Raw genomic sequence first — 6,977 nt, 5'->3', positions numbered from 1 at the left:
AAAAACTGCCCAAGACTGTCGCAGATCTCTCAACGAGATGGCTGAACAGTTCAAAATTCACCTGTTCTGGGTGCCGGGCGACAGAGATATCCAAGGGAATTGTACAGCGGACGAGCTTGCGAGACTAGGAACTTCCCTACAAATTCGGGGGATACTGGAATCTGTGGATATGCCTTTAGCGACATGTAAACAAGGACAATGAATGATAGATGGTCACAAAAAGTGGGCTGTGAGCATTCCAAAACTATGTGGCCTAATCTAGACTTTAAGAGGTCTACCGCTTTACTGTCATTGGCTAGAACAGACGTCTCTTTCATTGTGTCCTTCATGACGGGTCACTGACTTGCTGACAGACTGAATGTTGCCAGTGACGACTTTTGCAGAAACTGTGAGAACGTCGAAGAAGAAGAGACTTTAGAACACCTTCTGTGCGTGTGTCCTGCACTAGCAGTCAGAAGGAGTTTCACTATAAGTTCTCATTTCTTTGAGAATCTGTCTGATTTAGCGAATATGAACATTCGCAAGTTATTGGACTAAAGCGATCTGAATGTTTCAACGGTAGGAACTAGAAGGCATCTTCCTTCTTCTGTTCCTGTGGTATCACAATGGACGAAAACGTCTAAATGAGTCTGATGGCAGACTGCCACTAAAACCTTACCTTATCCAACCTATCGTACAAAACTTAAGCAGTACAGTGTATTTCTCTTTGCCACAACTATGGATTGACCTATAAAACAAAATATTCTCATAGGTAGTAGACTTGCGATCTTTGTATGGATATCTGATTGGTATTTACGCGCTGTGATTTCCATATTCAAAGATAGTTTACTAAAAGTATGTTTTTACGTAAGGCATCTATATTCACCAGACCTTCAGTTTCATGTTATGAGTACATATTTGGCAACCTGTTGCACTTAAGCAAGGGACCAATAAGTTCATTTGAGAGACTTCAACCTTTTGCGTGCTTTTGTATGATGGGTAGAAATTTAGGGTAACTGCGTTTGAGAATGCATATCTACAAACGAGCACAACAATTTTACAGGCGCTTGGGCAGGCTGGCGACCTACAACAGCATTCATATTTTACAGCGATTTTCTAATTGGTCTTACGTTTTCGCCCATATTCGCCGCTACTTGTACGTTTTGACATTCATTTTGCTACCATTTATGTTTTAGTTTGTCTACCGCAGTTCGTTCGTCCACAGAGAGTCAGCCATATGAATTTTAATTTCGAATAGTATTGCATTTAATTCTTGTGCTTTGGAAATATTTTCGAATGAAAGTGCTCGCAAGTGATATGTGTATTGTATGTACATATTTTAAAATGAAATGAATACTGTGATACTGATGATTTTTTAAACTTTAACGTCTTAAGCTGAGTAGTCTGTTTCGCTGTTCCGGCGGAACGCTGTCAAACTCCACATAAAATAAACGTCGGCGAAACGCTAGATGAAAATAGGCGAAAAGTAGTACTCTGCTTAAAGTGAGGAAAATGGCAAAAGGAAATTTTAGTGGCAACGCTTGAAACCATTGCTTTTTTATTGGTTTCATTAGTTCGTTTAACTTTTATTATTAGCAAAAAAATTAAATAGAGAAAACAATATATGCAGATAAAAAAAAGATTTTGGTATGGAAACAAAAATATTTGATGGCTGTCAAATTCCGCTCGTGGAACAATTAAAAATTTCAGCGACTATTCCGAAAGCAGAATAGATAACCAACCTTAGTAAAAAACGCCAGTTGAACACTTATGTGTAAGATAATTGATCATAACTTTGTTAAATTTGGAATACGGTTAATATGAACAAGACTGCTCGCTACAATGGGTTATAAACGGCATGAAAGAATATATATATACATAAACCCTAGCTGAACCGGTCCCGCTCCGCTGCGCCTTTTGTTACTTTATATGGAACAAAATTCTCGTTTGAATATATATTTTTGGGAATAAAAGAACTTTTAGTGAAATACCATGATACCAAAATAGCATGCGTGTATAGCTTGAGAAACAGTATAGCAATATGAATGCCTTTGTCTGAATTCCATAAGATCCATAAGATTTGTCTATGAACTCGCTCGGAAGGTTAATGGCCATTTAAGTTTGGATGTTAAAGACTTATTTGAGCTTAAAAGACTTTATTTGAGCCCGATATTCTCATAGGGATTTTAATAGTGGGAAGTGGTGGTTGGTGGAAGTGGGAATGTATTTCGGGCTCCCAAATACCATTAATTTGAGCCCCATATTGCCATGATCGGACAATTGGTGTTTTGGGGAAGGTGCGGTGCCCCAAATACATGGCCCCACCTTTATACCCAAATACCTTTATTTGAACCCCATATTGTGATGGTCAGTAAATAATTGCTGTTTGTCCCCAAAGTGGGTATCAATTTCGGGCTCTACTCCCCAATACCTTTCATTTGAACCCCACATTGAAATGGTCGGTAAATATGTCCGGTTTAGGGATATTTTGGGGAGTGAGGTGGTCGCCCAAACACTTCGCCGTGAAAATATATCAGCCTCTTGTTCTATTCTCAAATTTCGTTTATTTGAACCCCATATTGCCATTGGCCTCAAAATTGAATATCAAAAACGTTTGCTAATCTCAAATATCATTCATTTAAAGCCCTTATTGCAGAAGCCAGCAAGCTATCAATATCGAGCTCCACTCTCTTTTAGACCCACATTGTCATGATGAGGAAAAACGTCCTATTTGCGGGTGGGACGACGCTTAGTCAGTTGGTCCCGAATGTTGATATTATATTATATATATTACATTCGCGGTCTACTCCCAAATACCTTTCATTTGAGCTTCATATTTCCATAGTTGGCAAACATGACTGTTTTGGGGGATGGGGCCACTGAGTTACTTGGTTGTAGTATATAAATATGCATTAGGGACCGATCCACTATTAGATTTGGACTTAAAATGGCTCGAAACTATTGGCGAAGGGATTTTTCCACGAGCCGTTCTAATTGTTTGAGAGAAAAGAAACTTTCGACAGGTATACAAGCAATAACTCATTAGTCAAAAACGTTTGAACCTTGGTTTCTATAAAATTCAAAGATCTTTTACGATGTTAACTTCAAAATGGATTGTGCCTTTTCGAAAGGAGGGAGCATTCAATTTAATGTTGAATGGTGAGAACAGCTGAAAGCTACCGGCGCGTCTACAGGTTGCGGATGGTGGAAAGATGCGATTTTATGCGGAGTAGCTGCAAATGCAGCCGCGGGCAATCAGGGTTTTTCGAGAGGAGAGTCTCAATGAGAAGGCAGGTGGCACTGGCTCTTTATTAAATACTGAGTGCCAATGATACTCGAGATGACAAGACGAGTTATTGGCGCCTTCAATTAACCAATTGCCAACATCAGCGTCTGTTCCCAGGTTAGGGGCGGCTGGAGGCCAGCGTCGGATCTTGGAGCAAGCGGCTCGTCACAACGAGAGATACATGTGCAATCTCACAAAACCCATGCGGTTGGGGCGCTGGGCCAGTAACCCGCCCCGGAAAACTATGAGAAACAAAGGAATAGTAAAAACGGACCCCCCAACGTTGACGACGCACGCAAACGAAAAAAGGACCATGATTTGCGGATCTGCACCTGGAATGTCCGCACTCTTTATAGAGAAGGTGCAGTATACGCGCTGTCGGATGTACTAGAGACGTACAAGGCAAATATTACCGCCTTACAGGAAGTTCGATGGAATGGGAATGGCGTCACTACAACACCAAACGGTGACGAACTATACTATAGCTGTCATAACAGTCGGAGACTGAAACACCTTGTCTCCAGCTTAACTCCGGTGGATGAGGACTAGCCACAATCCACATAAAAGTCAAATTCTTCAACATCAGCCTAATAAGTGCCCATGCCCCGACGGAAGACAAAGACGAGTACACCAAGGATATTTTCTACGAGCGCCTAAAGAAAGAATATGACCGCTGCCCCGCCCATGATATTAAAATCGTTCTGGAAGGAAGACATATTTGGTCCAACAGTCGGAAAGTTTAGCCTCCACGAGATAACGTCCAGTAATGGGTTGAGGCTGATAGATTTCGCCGCGGCAAAAAACATGGTAGTTAGCAGCACCAGATTTCAACATAAAAATATTCACAAAGCCACATGGCTGTCACCCGATCAAAACACGAGAAACCAAATTGATCACGTTGTGATAGATGGAAGGCATTCATCCAGCGTATTAGATGTACGATTGATCCGTGGAGCGAATATAGATTCGGATCATTACCTTGTTGCATGTTAATAAAACTACGAGGAAAGTAGGATCTGACATTGCACGGATGCTGGACATTGAAAAGCTGCAAACACAAGAGATGGCTGCGGCATACTCCACTCGACTGACCCAACTGCTTGATGAAAGCTCTCCTTGTTCCGATGATATAATTGCCCACTCCAAGGAAAATGCCGCGAAATCCGTACTTGGGTACCGGAAGCCTCCTCCAAGAAACCCATGGTACGACCAAGAGAGTCGAGATGCTACTGAAGCTAAGAATGAAGAATAAGAAAGCGCCAGATGAAGGAGAGGTATCTGGAGAAAAAGAGAAAGGTGAAACGTCTATTCCGCAGAATGAAAAAGGAAATGGAAAGACGTGAGTGTGAGCGAATTGAGATGTACAGGAGTCAGAATGAAGTCCGGATATTCTACCAAAGAATTAAACATCAAACCGATGGCTTTGGTGCCGGCACATCTTCCTGCTGAGACAAAGAAGGAAATCTGGTAACTGACACAGATAACATGCTGAGGATATCGAAAGAACATTTTACCCAATTGCTATGGTCCGACGTTGTCAGCGAAGAGACCAATCCCTGATGATGGTATAGAATAGTCAGTATGAGGTCCAAGTAGCAGTGATCCGACTAAAGAACAACAAGGCAGCAGGAGCCGACGGGTTACACGCTGAACTATTTTAGACCAGAGGCGACACGCTGATAAGGAGTATGCATCAGCTTATCTGCGCAATCTTGCTAGAAGAACTAGTACCCGATGATTGGAACCTCAGCATACTACGTCCCGTACACAAGAAACGATACAAGACGGAATGTGCCAACTACAGAGGAATAAGTCTCCTCCCCATCGCATAGAAGATACTCTCGAGCGCACTGTGTGAAAGATTAAACCCTAAAGTCAATGAGACAATTGGGGCCCAACCATCTCTTTGTTGACTACAAAGCTGCCTTTGATACTCCTTTACGTTTAAAGGTATTTCAAGTCATGTCTGAGTTTGGTATCCCTGCAAAATTAATAAGACTCTGCAGGATGACTCTTGCTGATACGCGTTCCTCAGTAAGAATAGGAAAGAATCTCTCCGAACCATTTAATACCAAACGAGGTTTCAGACAAGGAGCAGCCTATCGTGTGATCTCTTTAATATCCTGTTGGAGAAGATTATACGAAATGCAGATGTGAATAGATATGGCACACTAATCACAAGAGAACACATGCTACTCGCCTATGCGGACGACATCGATATCATAGGTCGGTCACCGGAAGTAGTAACTGCAGCCTTTGAAAGAATCGAAAGAGAGTCAGTGAAAATGGGTCTGGCATTAAATGGAGATAAGACGAAATGGATGGTTTCAACTCCCAAAATGCCTTGTACAACCGAGCAGATAAAGAAAATGGAGAAAGTTGGGAACCACAACTTTGAGACAGTCAGTAACGTTATCTACCTCGGCACCGCCGTAACCGAAACGAATGACACCAGTTTTAAAATTAAGCGAAGAATAATACTGGCAAACAGACTAAGTAAGCAGTTTAGAAACAAGGCCACCTCTCGACAGACGAAGATTACACTATACAAGACACTAATACTACCCGTGCTGTTATATGGTTCTGAAGCATGGCTACTTATGAAAGCAGATGAGGAAGTACTTGGAGTATTTGAGAGAAAGATTCTTCGTAAAATACATGGACCTGTTTGCGATAATGGAGAATATAGGTGACATATGAGCCACGAGCTGTATGACGACGATAGCATAATTACACGCACAAAAATACAACAGCTGCGTTGGCAAAGTCATGTTGTCAGAATGGATGAAGAAGCTCCAGCAAAGGAGTGTTTTGAAGGCAAACACGATGGTACACGCAAACCGCAAACATGTGGTGGGAGACACCTCGAAACTTGGTGTCAGAGAACGCTATTCTACGTTCGGCTAGTGGAACAAATATTCTGTCATAGCCAATTAAAGGAATGGAAGGTGAGAACAGGCTGTTCAAACCCTTTCAGGTTTTTTTTTATATTTTTATGATACACAATTAAAACTAAAGCAATCCGTTTTCGAACGAATCCATGTATGTTTTAACTTTATATTCTTTGTGCTTAGTATGCTTATATTATCCAACGACCTTTGCACGGTAGACATACTTGTTTTTTATGCTGACGCTTTTTCGTGCCAGATTTTTCTTTGTGTTATTGAATATACGAGTATTTTTTCTACCTAAAGTGAACTTTTAAAAGGTTTCCTTTTTTGAGTTAACATTGGCACACGGCCGCATTTCTACCCAAACTATCTTCTGGCTGACTGACCATACCCAATAAATAAAACCAAAATGAATGAATCTTTCGAGAGTACACGCCTGTACGCTCGCACTTTTACCAAATGGAGGAGACACACGATATAAACATGGTAAACGAATACATTTTCATATAGCAAAGCATCTTTGGCTATAAACAAAATAGTTTTGGCTTAAAAGAGTTTCTGAGCTTTCGCGTAAAAGAGCTATCCTAGACATATTTCTAAAGGTTTCAACATAGACGAAGTGAATTTTACATCGAAAAGGGACAAATTCACGATCAGCATTCAACATTGGGGAGACATATTGCACAGCTACTATAAAAATAGAACTTCCTCAACAACACAGATTTGTTTGTCGCAAAGATATTCCAATTACAATTCACAATTTGATTTTGTTTATTCTATAATTTTTGTCTTTTTTTGTCGTTTTGCCCTTATAAATTGCA

General features: G+C 40.9%; 1 long non-coding RNA gene across 1 annotated transcript in view; it reads left to right on the top strand.

Annotated features, from left to right (window-relative positions):
* Nucleotides 1-1,190: 1,190 nt before the first annotated feature.
* Nucleotides 1,191-6,977, top strand: part of LOC131994887 (uncharacterized) — a 347,364-nt gene continuing 341,577 nt past the window's right edge. The window contains exon 1 of the long non-coding RNA XR_009396920.1: nucleotides 1,191-1,753. This is a non-coding gene — a long non-coding RNA (uncharacterized LOC131994887). The remainder of the gene's footprint in view (nucleotides 1,754-6,977) is intronic.

The sequence above is a fragment of the Stomoxys calcitrans genome, chromosome 2, assembly GCF_963082655.1.
Source record: "Stomoxys calcitrans chromosome 2, idStoCalc2.1, whole genome shotgun sequence".
Lineage (NCBI taxonomy): Eukaryota > Metazoa > Arthropoda > Insecta > Diptera > Muscidae > Stomoxys > Stomoxys calcitrans.
This window is presented reverse-complemented; position numbering and strand designations above follow the sequence as displayed.